At 44.9% G+C, this 14921-nt stretch overlaps 1 long non-coding RNA gene across 1 annotated transcript in view; it reads right to left on the reverse strand.

Moving 5' to 3' along the window:
• The window catches only part of LOC146805813 (uncharacterized), a 95715-nt gene that overhangs the window by 21805 nt on the left and 58989 nt on the right, over positions 1-14921 (reverse strand). The window contains exon 2 of the long non-coding RNA XR_014967515.1: positions 8657-8794. This is a non-coding gene — a long non-coding RNA (uncharacterized LOC146805813). The remainder of the gene's footprint in view (positions 1-8656; positions 8795-14921) is intronic.

Below are 14921 nucleotides of genomic sequence, written 5' to 3' on the forward strand. Positions count from 1 at the left end.
TCTACTTTTACCTCTGCCTACCTTTGGGGTTCAACTGGACTCTGTGCACACTATACCTTACTTTGGTATAGTATATAGTATATACAGAGCCAGCTTCCTACAGTACTGGCGTTGAATGACAAAGACGTACTAACTTCTCTCTCATACTGCCAGGCAGTACCAGTTTCTCCCGCTCACATCAAAACACAATTTATTCCTCACCTCTCAATATCCTTTCTCAGACTTCGGACACATCTTCCTTCCACACCAACCATTACTCATAAACATCTTCACAGACTGTAAAAACTCATTCTGTTTATAAGCTTTAACTACTCATGATCATAAATTGATTCAATTTCAACAGTTTCCACCAATGCCACTGGGAAATCATCCCACTCAGACGAACTTTCTACCCCTAGCAAGGGTAACCGACCTTAACAATTAGGTACCTGCCACATACGTCACATTGTAATTAAAATATTTTAATCTTATAGACATGCGAGCTATCCAGGCTGACTCTTTCAGTAAACACAGTGTAGTTATTAACTTCACAAATGGTTTGTCGTCAGTCCTTTACTCAAATTCTGTACCCCAAACAAAAGCATGGGAATGCTCCATACCCCAAATGCACGTTCAAGTCTCTCTCTCAATTACAGAATAACACTCCTCTGCAAGTGTTAAAGCTCTTGATGCAAAACTTATCACTCATTCCTTTCCACCCTTGTCCACTTGTTAAAGAACAGTACCGAAACCCTTATTACTCGCATCTGTGGTGATCAAATGTGTACTCTGGTCAAAGCCTTGTATGGATACTGCCTTAAATATATCATTCTTAATCATCTTAAAAACCTTTTCACATTGTTTAATCCATACAAATTTGTTCTTTACGTTAAGCGATTGTCACAATATAAATGTTTTGTCAGCAAAATGTTCTACACATTTAATAGTATTCCGCCAACACCAAAATAAATTCTTCCTAATTTGTGGGTGCAGGTGCCCTCCAAACTGCTGCCAATAACTCTTTTCAGGGAAACTGCCCTGCGAATTGACAATATGCCATAGCAAATTACAATTTTGAGAACTCCGCCGTGAGACCTTTACTCTCCAATTCACATAGTACTATTCCATCATATTCTTTTAATCTTTTCCCATTACCAGTATATCATCTTGGAAGTACAGTACACCATATATGTCTTTCAACGCTTTAGCCATATGTCTCTGGAAGGCAGCAGACGCCAAAGCTAGTCTGATTGGCATCCTAACAAACTGATAACTTCCAAATGGTGTTACAAACACTGTCAATCTTCTACTTTCTCGATGTAAGGGCTCCTGTTGGTATGTGGATGAACAATCAATTGACGAGAACCACTTCATGTTCTTTGTTTTAGTTTAAAGTTCATTAATCCTTGGTATTGGAAATTTATCCACAAGAATGTTCTTATTTAAATCTCTTGAGTCAACACATAATCTGATTTTGCCATTACTATGTTGGGCAACGACAACTGGAGACAACCATTCTGCTGATTCTATATGTTCCATTATTTCCTCTTTTTCCAGTTTCAACACTTCTTTCTCTACTTCATCTCTCACAACAAATGGCACATTTCTAGCTTTAAGGATATCCGGATTGGCATTCCCCTTAAGTATTATTTGTGGTTTGAATCCATTCAACTTCCCAACATTACCTGAGAAAACTTTACGAAATTCATGACTTATAGTTCTCCCAATTCCATCACATTATTTCAACAACGCTTTCTATCTGTTATTAGGATTTAAAATTATACCCACAGCTCACTGGTCAATCCATCCTAGCACACACGGAGCACTTTCTGACACATACAACTTCCCTGCCGCATTCCTCCCATTACATTTTAATTGATACAACCCTAAACTCAACCATCGGTATAGTCTCACCCATAAAACTCTCAAGACTAATATGTGGAGCTTGTAATCCATCTCCAATTTTACCCTCAAATTTCTCGTTTCCACGTTTGCTTGCAAATTATGGTATAAAGTGACCCTGGATCTTCCACCAGCTTCACTTTTATACATGCTTCCTCATTTTTTCACGTTGGCTTATTCCTAGAATTTGTTCCAATTTCCAAAACTTTATCGCACGCAATCATCACTACTAGAGCTCTCCTCAAATGTTAAATACTTCTGGGTTTCCACAACACACTTTACTTTAGTATTCTGCTCTTTCTTCTTTCACACTCTGGCAAAATGCCCTAACATACCACAAGCAGAACATTTCTGATCCCTTGCCCTGCACTTTTTACTATTGGCATAATGTTCTGATCTACCACACCTACAACAACATGCCAGCTCCTGTTGCTTATTTCCACTAACTTGTTTATAATTTTGTGCATTCCTTCTCTTAGTCTTTCATTCTTCATTTCCTATGCCATCCTTGCCACTGCTTTTAGCCTCTACAACACACACTTCGCCAAGGGCTTTTACTTCTTCCAAGGCTGCTTTTGCACATCTACCTGATATTTCTGCTTTCCTCACAATAACTATAACATCTTTCAACGCAGTCTCTCCACTAGCCCACAATCTCTCTTGCCCCCTTTTGTTATTTGTGTGCATAATAATTTGATCACAGATCAACTCGTAGTGTAATACACCAAAATGACATGAATTTGATATTTTCTTTAAGAGACAATTGTTTTTTTTTGTTCCCGTTTCCTATGGAAGAACGTATACCTGTCTAGTGCTATACATCTGAAAGAAACACGTTAGTTAGATTCCTCACCTTAGAATATCCCCAGGCGTCAGACTGGATCCGGAAGATTTTTCGTCAGCAATACCCCTTGCGCGTCGCTAGGCGTCGTCTGCGGCTCCGCGTCCGTCGTCGGCGTCGTGTGCCGGAATGACGTCGTCGGAGTACTTAGACGCCGCCCTCGCGCGCTGACGTCAGTTCTTCTTTTTTTCCACGCCAGTAAGCGCAGATCCGGGAGAGCTACTCCTTTAGTCAATTTTTGACCAACTTTTTTGATCCTTTTTGATCCTGTTTCGACTCCGGTGCCGGTAGGATGCCTGGTTTTAAAGCCTGTGCTGACTGTAGCCGCTTGATGTCGGTTACGGACAATCACCACCGGTGCCTTTTTCTGCTTGGGCCTCGACCACGACGCGGAGTCGTGCTCGGACTGCAAGGCCCTGACCTCGAAGGCTAGACGGGAGCGGTTCCGTAAGCTTCTCGAGATTCGCCACTCTGCTCCACGCGCCTCTTGATCCCGGTCCAGGAGGAGGTCCAAGGATCGGTCGCGGAGCCGCAGCCGACATCACCATCGGTCGTCGGGATCCAAGTCTTCGGGTAAGTCGAAGCATTCCAAGAAGTCCAAGAGGCGACACCGCTCTTCGGACTCCCCTCGTCGGTCGCGCGACTCGGCCGAGGGTCAGGGTGGTTCCACCCCCGCGGCTCCGGCGGAGCTGCAGGCGCCGCGCACGTCCCCATACCCTCCGGTCCCTGGGACTAACGCGACGCCGGCGGAAGTCAGTGCCTTCCTCTCGGCCATGAGGAACCTGGCTCCGCCGTCACCCGCTGGCGCGCCTTCGGGCCCCGCGGACCCGACTGGGCTGCCTTGCCTGCCGGTGGCTCCGGCCCCGGCGCCGTTGACGGCTCCGGCCTCGACGCCGCAAGCGCCCGAGGGACCCGTTCCCGAGTCCCCGCCGACGCCGGTCGACCTCGTCACGCCTCCTCCGCCGGCGTCGACACCGGTACCACCCCGACGCCGACTCCGCTCGACGTCGAGCCCCAGTTCAGCCCCACTCCGGGCCCGGCGCCGGTACGGCGTCGATGGACGCCGCGTTCGGCGGCGCTAGAGACACATTATGTCTATCGCCCGGCTCCGTTACTTCCTCCTGTATACCAGGAATCGGATGATGGGGACAACTGGGAGGGATCCGAGGATCCTATGGCCGTTCAGGCTCAACTGTCACAGGACTCGGCAGATGAACTGGGGGAGGCCAGTGGCCTGGATACCTCCCCAGACACTGGATTTGTCTCTCCTCCGACTGTGGCTTCGGAGGAGGGCGCTGCTTTCTCTGTGGTGCTGCGCAAGGCGGCCGCAGCCCTTGGGCTCGAGCTGCCTGCCGTGGCTGTGAGGACTAACGTCCTTACTGAGGTGCTTCAGTCTGCAGCAAGCTCCACTGAGCCTCTGCTGCAATTCAATGAGGCCCTCATTGACGTTCTGCAGGGCACCTGGTCCAAGCCCTCCACAGTTCCTCCTGTGGACAGGAACGTCGCCAGGCGCCACCGCCCTGCTCCGGGCGACCCCAGTTTTCTGTCCCAACACCCTACCCCTGAGAGCCTGGTTATCCAGGCCTCTACCTTCCAATCCTCTTTCCCGACCGCCCCGCCGGACCGGGATTCCAAGAGACTGGAACAGTTCGGCAAGAAGCTGTTCTCCTCCCTTAGTTTGGGCCTGCGGTCTTTGAACACCACTTGTCTCTTGGACCGTTATTCCCACTCTCTGTGGGATGCGGTGGAGGACGTGCTGCCCCTGTGTCCGGAGGAGGTCCGGACACGACTTACCCAGGCTCTGGCCGATGGGAGGGATGCAGCGCGACATGCTATCCGATGTGGGCTTGACACCACGGACTCGCTGGGTAGGGCCATTTCTACCACAGTGGCGCTTAGACGTCACGCCTGGCTGCGGTCCACGTCATTTTCGGGCGATGTCCAGAGCACTCTCATGGACATGCCCTTTGATGGCACTCGCCTTTTTGGCGAGAAAGCGGACAGTGCGCTGAATCGCTTTAAGGACTCCCGGGCTACGGCCAAGTCCTTGGGCCTCTCGGCCCCGCGGTCGCAAACTTCCGCTTTTCGCCCCTTTCGTGGCCAAGGAAGGGGTGCCTCCTCACGTGCGCCTAGCCACCAGCCGCAGAACCAACCTGCGCGCGGACATGGTTTCCGCCTAGGCGGTTCTGGAGGACGACGAGGTCAGCCCACATCCACCCCGGCAGCATCCGCCTCAAAGCCTTCCTAGTCCGAGCTTTCAGGCCCATTCCACGCCAGTGGGCGGCAGAGTTCATCCTGTTCATCCGGACAAGGTTGTCCTTCGGCCTCGTCCCTCCTTTCTTCCGAAAGTGGTGACTCCATTTCATCTTGGGCAGTCTGTCACCTTGCCCACCTTCTTTCCGCCTCCGCATCCTTCCAAAGAGGAAGAGAGGCTCCACCGTCTGGACCCAAAACGTGCGCTCTCCTTTTATTTGGACCGCACAAAGCAGTTCCGGGTGGACGACCAACTTTTCGTTGGATACGTGGGTGCTAAGAAGGGGAAAGCTGTGCACAAACGGACCATCTCTCGGTGGGTCGTTTTGTTCATCCAAATTTGTTACTCCTTGGCAAAAAAGGACCCTCCTGTTGGGCTGCGCGCCCATTCTACTCGGGCCACAGCGGCTACTACTGCTTTGGGACGGGGTGTCCCTTTGCAGGACATCTGTCAGGCGGCGACGTGGGCTTCGCTACACACGTTTGCCAGGCATTATTGCCTTGACAGCCAAGTCCGGAGGGATGGCTTCTTTGGCCGTTCTGTCCTCCAGGACTTTCTGGTGTGATCTTGGTTCGCAGACCCACCACCGGGGATGGTATTGCTTGGGTATCTATTCTAAGGTGAGGAATCTAACTAACGTGTTTCTTTCAGATGAACAAGTTACTTACCTTCGGTAACGATGTATCTGTAAGAAACATTAGTTAGTTAGATTCCTCACCAACCCACCCATCCTCCTCGTTCTGCGAACTGACATCTAGGGTTAAGGTTATCCTTTTCAGGCCCCTAGATTTATTTTTGGCACCAGTGTCGGTCTTTGCATGGCTCTGCGTTCCTGGCGCGGAAAGCTATGTACAAGAACTGAGGTCAGCGCGCGAGGGTGGCGTCTAAGTACTCCGACGACGTCATTCCGGCGCACGACGCCGACGACTGACGCGGAGCCGCAGACGACGCCTAGCGACGCGCAAGGGGTATTGCTGACGAAAAATCTTCCGGATCCAGTCTGACGCCTGGGGATATTCTAAGGTGAGGAATCTAACTAACTAATGTTTCTTACAGATACATCGTTACCGAAGGTAAGTAACTTGTTCATATAGTAGGTGAAAATACGTTCCCAAATCCTCAAGTGTCCTCCTCTTTTCTGGGTTTCTTTACCATACAAATATATTGTCTAATGCCCTCTAAACCCAATGAGTGCAATAAAATTCCTTTTCTTTGACGACAAGGTTTTATTCCCCATCGTTGACATAAAACTACAAAAATACTCTTTTCGCTTTGCCATTTCATCTGTGCCTCACCCGGCTTCGGTAAAAATGGAATAGATGGTTTTAAGTGAACGTTGGTGAAGCACACATTATAACTGTTTTGACCCACTGCACAAATGCTTCCTCAACATATATATTAATATCAAAGTCTTTTATCACAGAAGTAGCATAAATAAATGTTTCTAACACACTAACCGGTAAGAAGAATGGCAATCACAGTTTCAGCCCAAACAATTTGATAGAAAACATTGCGTGATCACCAATCTTTTCCCACATGTAAATCCTGACTGCCCTGTATAACAAATAATTTCACACACTGCTTCAATTTTTTCCCTGTATCAGAAAAAATTGATGAAGTATGTAAATACTCGAATTTTCCTCAATATGGTGTGCCAGTCACTGCTTTGTACCAGTATCCTCCATCATCTCCTGATCTCGCAACACCTGGTCATAAGTGATAAGTTTTGAATTCACATGACATTGCTAGAGCTTTCAACGCTGACTTGTAGTCTTCAATTGATTTATTCTCTTTTTAGGCCCATGAATTAGACTTGTATCTGTCCAAAACAATGTTGTTGTTTTTCAAAATCGCACATTACATTTGTATATTCAAAAACAGGAAGAACTCCTATATTTCCCAGAAGTGGTAACCATCTAAGAAATGCTTTCACAAGACCGGTTTGCTCTGAGGAGAACATTCTTCTACTTCCAGAAACTCCACATATGCCATACTTCTCATTCCATTGGTGGATCCCCAGCTACTTGGAGAAAGAATGGCGAAGTCACTATACTGGTCATTCCTAATGTTATGAAAATCCTAGGGCTTTCAGTGAGAAAAATTAGATCAGTACAGAAATGTGACTCACAGCAAAACAAGAAAGAATTTAAGTACACACACACACTCGCTGAAAAAAACCAAAGGGGCCGATTCACAGAACTAATTTTAGGTAAAATCCTAAACTTACTACTTTTGATATTCACAGAAGGCATTTAGTAGTAGTAAAGTTAGGACTCCTCACTTTACTACTACTAAACTGAGATAAAATCCTAAACTTACTACTTTTGGTATTTACAGAAGTCATTTAGTAGTAGTAGTAAAGTTAGTACTCGTAACTTTACTACTACTAAATGCCTTTTGTGAATACCAAAAGTCGTAAAGTTAGGATTTGGTCTCAGTTTAGTAGTAGTCAAGTTAGAAGTCCTAACTTTACTATTACTAAACGCTTTCTGTGAATACCAAAAGTAGTAGGTTTAGGATTTTATCTCAGATTAGTTCTGTGAATCGGCCCCAAAGTTTAAAACAACGTTATAGTTAGATAAAAATGTCAGTTCAAATACACTGCTTTAAACAAACAAAACCACTGCAACTCACCAACTAGCATGAAGGCTCCCTGCCTTGATCTACACATCACCCGTTCCAAGAAATAAACAAGCCAGAACACAACACACTGCCCCAACTGAAGGACCCTTAAGCAGGTGACTGGAACCACCACGGCTGCACTGGCAGATACCGCTTCGGCCCTTTCAGATGAGGGATCCGCTGTATACTAGAGGACTGCACCTATGCTCCCCAATTTGTTACCAAACGTGTGAAAGAAGACTGCTTCCAATGTTGAGTAGAAGAACCAGGTTTATTCACAATACAGGAGCAGCCTCTACAGCAGCCGCCAAGTGCCAAACACACCTGAATGTTCCAACATTATCACCATCATTCTAGAAACCAAATGCCTCAACATTCTATACAGAGAAACAGAACGAAAACCTGAAGATACAAAACATATCAGTGAACAACAAAAGATCTCTAATTCGCCTTACTCAAAGATGATGATTCAATCAGATATGTAGCGCTTACTTTTAAAAGAATTTTAAAGGTAGCTCAGAAAGACAGGAGCAGTGCAGTTGAGGACATGCAGGTGATAGCAGCCAATGACTACCCCTAAACCCTATGACGTACTCTTCAACCTGTGGGGTTTCATACATCCCGGGGAACCCCAGCATGAATGCTCAAGCACTCTCAATCACAAAAGGAATAGGTGTGGTTATGACACAAATGTACGAAGGAAAGTCAATAGGCAGTCTCCTCACGGTGGTCATGAAAAAAGGTCTTCATCCTACTTGAGTTCATGTAAATGACCTGCACTCCAACACTATAATCAGATGGCACAAACATTAGTATCAGGCATTGTTATATGGGTGTTGACTGTCACATTAAAAGGAGTACCGCACTGCCGGAAACTTTTGAATTTACAGTCTCCATCAGTATTCAAGTCTTTGGTTTATAAGGAGTACAGAAAACCATACAAGAGACTCAGTGTCATCAGCTATCATTATTTTTCAGTGTTATTACAACTTTGGTGACAGTGAGTTTTGTGGCAGAAGCATTTATTTCTTTTTAGTGGCTTATTGTACTCAATTTACCTTCAACGTGCTGCATCAAACCCATGATTCAGACTTATGTTCGTGGGCTGGAGCCAGACCTAGACATGTAGAGTAAAATGATGAACAGGAACAACACAAAAGCAAGAAGGCCAACCCAGAAGGAAATCACGATGGAATCTGTTGATGAAAAGCAATAGTGTATTACATAACTACAATCAAATACTATAACCCAAATGTATAAAATATGCCCAATATATATATATCACTTCAGTTTTAAGAATAAAACCATCATGTCTGCTAAATTAATTTAAAACTATTTCATTTATTTTCCCCGACACAAAAGCCAACATTTAATGGTTTTGTTTTTAACAAGAAAAATACTTTTATTTAGAATTTTAACAAAAATATGTTGTTGAGTGCACTTTTTATACATCAATGATCCCATAAACCAGCTATATTTGAAACATTTTGTGGTGGTGATCAGGAGGATGGAACAAGCAAAAAGTATTTTTTTCCAATTTGGTCAGTATATGCCTCTTTTTAATTTCCAAATGTTTTAATAAGGTTTTTATCAATAAAGAACAAGTTTAGAGAACAGCATGAAGTAATACAGACTTCAGGTGACATTGTACGCTGTGTTGAAAAGGAAGCAGCGAGTAGTACATGGCTCTATCAAGGTATACAACCGTTTGAGTTCTGTTTCCAAGAGATCTGTTATGAAAGCAAGTCGCCCCGGCCCTCTGCTGTGAGAACGGAAGGTAAGAGTGAGAGGGTTGGAGATACAAAAAGTGTGGGAGAGGAAAGAAGCAATAGATAGGACAGAGATGAAGCGGAGAGAGCAGAGGGGGGAAGGAAAGGAGCCTGGTTATCCCAGGGTATTGGGAATGAAAGCGCTAAGGGGCCTCTTAGGATGGCAGGCGGACCAGAGTCTGTCCGCCATCCTCGCAGTGTTGGGACCGGCCGCCAGACATCGGGTGGTTCCCCAATCCAGAAATTAAGTAGCGACCGCCACCCTGGCGGTCGCATTCTGCATTTTGACATTGTGGAGGGTGTCAAAATCGCATGCCTGGCATGTCACTGCACCACATGGCAGGCACCAAACGGTGCCTGCCACTGGTACAGTGACATGTAGGGGGAAGTGCACCTCCCACCCCACCGGGGGCCCGCAACGGGCCCCCAAGGCCATTCTCCGCCAGCCTTTCCATGACGGCATCGCCGCCATGGAAAGGCCTTCAATACGCCACATCCTAATATGGCTGTCGGTGCCTGCTAGGTACCGCCACCATATTGGAGCCCCTGCTTCGCCCGGCAGGCAATCTTAACGATTGCCTGCCGGCGGAAAAGCATTGGACGGACTTTCCGTCCACCGCGATATCCACCGCCATCGTGTTATGGCGGGGGTATTTCACATTATGATGGCATAACGGTCGCCACCACCGGCTCGGTGGTGGCGATCGTTACACCATCGTAATGAGCCCCTAAGTCCCTGGGGTAGAGAGGTGATCCATCCTGTGTAGAAAGGGTGTGTGCAGGGGGTATGTCATTGTGTATGTGCTACATGGTTGAGATTCATGGTGGTTTGAGTTTCTGTAGGTATGTGTAGGCCTGATGATTGTGTTCTTTGCTGAGGAGGATGTTGACTGAGTTTCTAAGGCAACATACCCAAGCCCACGAGGTGTGGTAAATTTGGCATTGTAATACTTCCAGTCGCAAAGTATTGTTTTGGGGACCTTATAAGAGTAGTAAGTCTAGTGAAAAGAGCTGTGGACAGCTTATTGGAAGAGGAGGATTAATAATCCAAGGGCCCAATGTGATGAGGGCTATGTTTAGATTAATGGTGCAATGTAGAATAGTATTAATGATCTCTTCAATTTCTCCCCAAAAGGGACACAGAAGCTTGCAGGTGAAAAGCATGTGATCCAAATCTCCAGTGGCGTCTAATCAATTCCAACATTTACCTGATTCCGTCATGCCTGATTTAATTAGTTTTTCAGGGGAACCAGCAAAAAGTAGTTTAGTACTTTATATTTTTACCAATTTGGTCAGTATAGCCTTCTTTTTAATGCTTTTCTCCCCTCAGAGCATGTATCCTAGAAACACTGAGGGGTTGTTTAACAAAACAAATTGTGCACCAACTTTTAATAGTGATGAGCTGTAAGTGACATCAAAATGTACAAATGGCAGACCCTGATTCAAAGAATCAGGACCTTCAGATATTTACATTCGCATATGGGGCTCACAGCCATGAAATATGGCATGCAGGTGGATTTTCCAAAGCTGTAAGTTTAGGGTTGTTGAAGGGAAAGGATGGTTGGCAACTGTGAATGTGGTAAGCACCTGCAGACATCTGCGATTGTTTTTAATGCCCAGTCTGCACACCTACACATAGGCCCTCATTGAAAAAATTGCTGGAGGGGGAGGCAGGAGCACCCCTCTGAAAAAAGTACCACCACCAACCACCTGGCTACCAAATTTAGGGCAGTAGTGAAGGTGACGATAACACCAACCAGACATTTTTTTCCTCATCTCTACCTCCCGTCGTAGGCTCATCAAACCCCCACCATATCAGGATAGTGTGTCAGTTTGCGCCATCCTGCATTTCCCCAGCAGCTGCTACACATGTGGAGATATCCCCATGGATTCCCTCAGCCCTAGTAAACGGAAGATGGCACCTGTGACACCTGCACATACGATGCACGGGAAAACCTTTCTTAGGATGCTCATCCCTGTCAAATGCAGAATCCCGTAGAGAGAGAGAGCCCTTTGCCAATACTGCATGTTTGCCTCTAAAGAGGTCCTGTGCCCAGCCCCTACAGATTACTCGACACAGCAATCTGTCCTAGGCAGCAGAGGTTGAGTGCTTAGCTTGGTATTTGGCCAGGTAATGTGTCCATCTAGACATACCCCGCTGCAGAAGGCCTACATCTTTACACAGGAGCAGTGGCTCACAGGGTCTGGCCTATCAGCCAGGATCTGCACCAAGCCACTATGTGGACACAACCCTGTACACCAAACCTTAAGCCATTTGCAGCGCTCTCATATGTTCCCATTAATCTCCAAAATTGCAAGTCCACAAAACCATTGTCTTGGGCCGGACACAGTGGTAACTGGGTGTAGCATTTGGACTTTGGTCACATCTTGTTCCTCCCCTACTTTGACCAGCCAGTGGTTATGTCATCTGTATATCAACAGTGATGTCATGTGTTAGATGATGAGCAGTGCATGGCACGGATATGAGTTATAGTTTGCGCAACTTACTGTAACTTGGGATTTTAATTTTTTTAGGTTTTGCATTGTATCTATAATGTCACTTTAACTACAGCTTTTTACTTTGATTTCTAAGGATTTTATAAACAAATGTTCATTTTGTATGAACAGAGGAAAACATATTTTTAGCGAAATTATTGGGGTTTTTTTTTACGCCATACTCCTACCAGCCCCATTCCATTCACAGCATATTTGCCAGTCCTTCAGCCATTCACACCGACCTCAAGGGCCAGGGCTTAGCCTGTGGCCTATGGTCATGCCATTCACCAGCCAGACTCATATACAGTGACCTGTAGGCTCACGTTTTGGAAACAGGGCAGGCATTGTACGCAATCCCCCATCTTACCCAAGTCAGCTGCACATAGCCTTCAACCTATACACACATGCTAATTGACCAGGGCCCTTGAAATAATCACCCTCACGCCGATATACTATCAGAGTCTTTATTAACATGGGTGACATCCATAACTCAGTGACAGAAACTCTTTCAGTCCCCAAGAGTGCAGCATAGAACGTTCGCAGCGTTCTAGGGAAGACCAAACGCAGAGAAGGGGCGGGTGAAAGGAACCAATTAAGAAAGGAAATAGCACACATCTTCCCTAGGGATGAGAAAACAAGCAAGATATTAATGCATATCATAGTCATTGTGCCATAGTGGCTTACATTGAGTATTTCTAGAAGATTTTCTCGATTGCGGAGCACATTTGTTGGTCATGATGTTATTCTTAAGGATGTTAGGGGTGGTAGTAGTACTCACACTGTTGGCTCTGACAATTCTGTCATTGCTCCATGTTTAACCATCATCAAGTAACACAACATTCTTGAAAACTTTGCATATAATTTTTTTGTCAGAAAACTTAGAACAACCTGAATGTACAGTTCTAGGTAATTTCACTCTTATTACATCTCCTTCCTTCCAACATCTTACCGGTCTTTGTATTTTACAATTGTACCTGTCAACATATTTATTTTGGTGATCATGTACTCTTTCCATAATTCTTCCCCTATCAACCTCTTTCATCTTGTTACCCACTAGCCACATACGACTTAGTTTTCCTGGTTCCCTTCCTTTTAAGGACCTGAACGGTGATACACCAGTAACAGAATGAACCCCATTTTCCGTGACTATGGTCTGAGGTACTCCTTCATTGCGAAATACTTCTTGCAAGAACGAAATGACTGTGCTTGTTGTTACATAGTTTACTGTTTTGGTGATTACCCATTTGTAATGATAATCCACTAAGGTTAGTATGAATCTACCACTTAAGCCCTTCACATTCACAGGGCCAATGATGTCCATTGCTAATTTATTCCATGGAGAGGAAGGTACCTCCACCGCTGAAATTGGACCTTTACTTTTATCGCTCATGGCACATTGAGAGCATTGTCTTATTTTCCTCTCAATCATTCTAGGCCACCAATAGTAAAGACGGATTTTGCTTTTGATAAAGCTACACCCTAGATGACCTTCGTGTGCCAAAATGACAATCTTCTCTCTTAGGCTTTCAGGAGGTACTAGTTTGTTTCCTCTGTAGAGGTTTTCATCACAAACATACACTTCATTTCTTACTTCCCAGAATCCACTTTCATCACTCATAAGGTCTGAGCTCTTATTAGGCCAACCATTTAACACCCTTTCCTTTACCTTATGGAATACTGAGTCATTCTTGATACTTTCATTCCATTCTTGCTTGTTCATACCTTCGGTAACTGTTGCCACTACAAATTCATCTGAATTCGAATTTTCATTTTCCTTGTTTTTTAAGGGTAATCTAGAAAGACAGTCAGCTGCTTGGTTTTGTTCACCTGGTATGTAAGTGATCTTGAAATTGAACCCTTCAAGGCCTAAGAACCACCTAGCAATCCTTGGTGTGGTTCTTTCAATGTTCCTTACTGAGAATGCACTTACTAAAGGTTTGTGATCAGTTCTTATGGTAAAAGGTATATCCCAAATAAATATTCAAAATTATTTCACAGCCCAAAAGCATGCAAGTGCTTCTCTTTCAACTACAGAGTAGCGTGATTCTGCTTCAGTCAAGGATCTCACTGCGAAAGCCACAACTCTTTCCTCTCCCTCTACGATTTGACTGAGCGTGGCAATACCTTTAGTGCTCGCATCTGTGGTGATTATGGTACTCTTGCTAGTGTCGAACTGACCTAAATAAGGTGCTTTTACAATGTGGAACTTCAGTTTCTCAAAAGCCTCTATACACTCTTTGTTCCAGTCAAACCTGGTGCTCTTTTTTAACAAGTTCCTCAGATGATATGTAATTTCCGCAAAGTTTTTAATGAACTTTGAATAATATTCTGACAGCCCGAGGAAGGATTTAACCTCCTCCTTTGTATTTGGTTCTGGTACATATTTAATGGCATTAACTAGCTCTACCTTTGGCTCAATACCTTCTCTAGAAACTACATGCCCCAGATATGTTACAAAACGCACACCAATTTGACACTTTTCCTTTTTTAATGTAAGTCCAGCATCTCTCAATTTGGTTAATACTCTATGGAAAGTTTTGTTGTGTTCCTCTTCAGTTCTCCCAAAAACTAACAGATCATCCTGGAAACACAACACGTGTTCTATACCGTCCAGATTGTTTTGCATAGCTCTTTGGAAAACCGCTGCAGCGGAGGCTAAGCCAAAAGGCATTCTACAGAACCTAAAGGCACCAAAAGGTGTAATGAAAGTGGTGAGGTCTTTACTAGATGTGTGAAGTTTAATTTGATGGTACGCTTGAGATAAATCAATTACTGTGAAAAACTCTGCCTTGTTCACCAGATTTAACATTTCATTTATATTAGGCAAAGGATGCCTATCAACCCAAATATTTTTGTTTAACTCTCTCAGGTCAAAACATAACCTGATGCTCTTTGTATTAGCTTTGGACGTGATAACTATGGGTGCAACCCATTCTGTACATTCTACAGGTTCAATCACTCCTTGATTCAATTTGTCCAATTCCTGTTTGAGAGGTTCCTTCATCATTAAAGGTATATTCCTGCATTTATGTGCTACAGGTTTGGCATTTTCTTTCAA

Source organism: Triturus cristatus, chromosome 8 (genome assembly GCF_964204655.1).
Source record: "Triturus cristatus chromosome 8, aTriCri1.1, whole genome shotgun sequence".
NCBI classification, from domain to species: domain Eukaryota; kingdom Metazoa; phylum Chordata; class Amphibia; order Caudata; family Salamandridae; genus Triturus; species Triturus cristatus.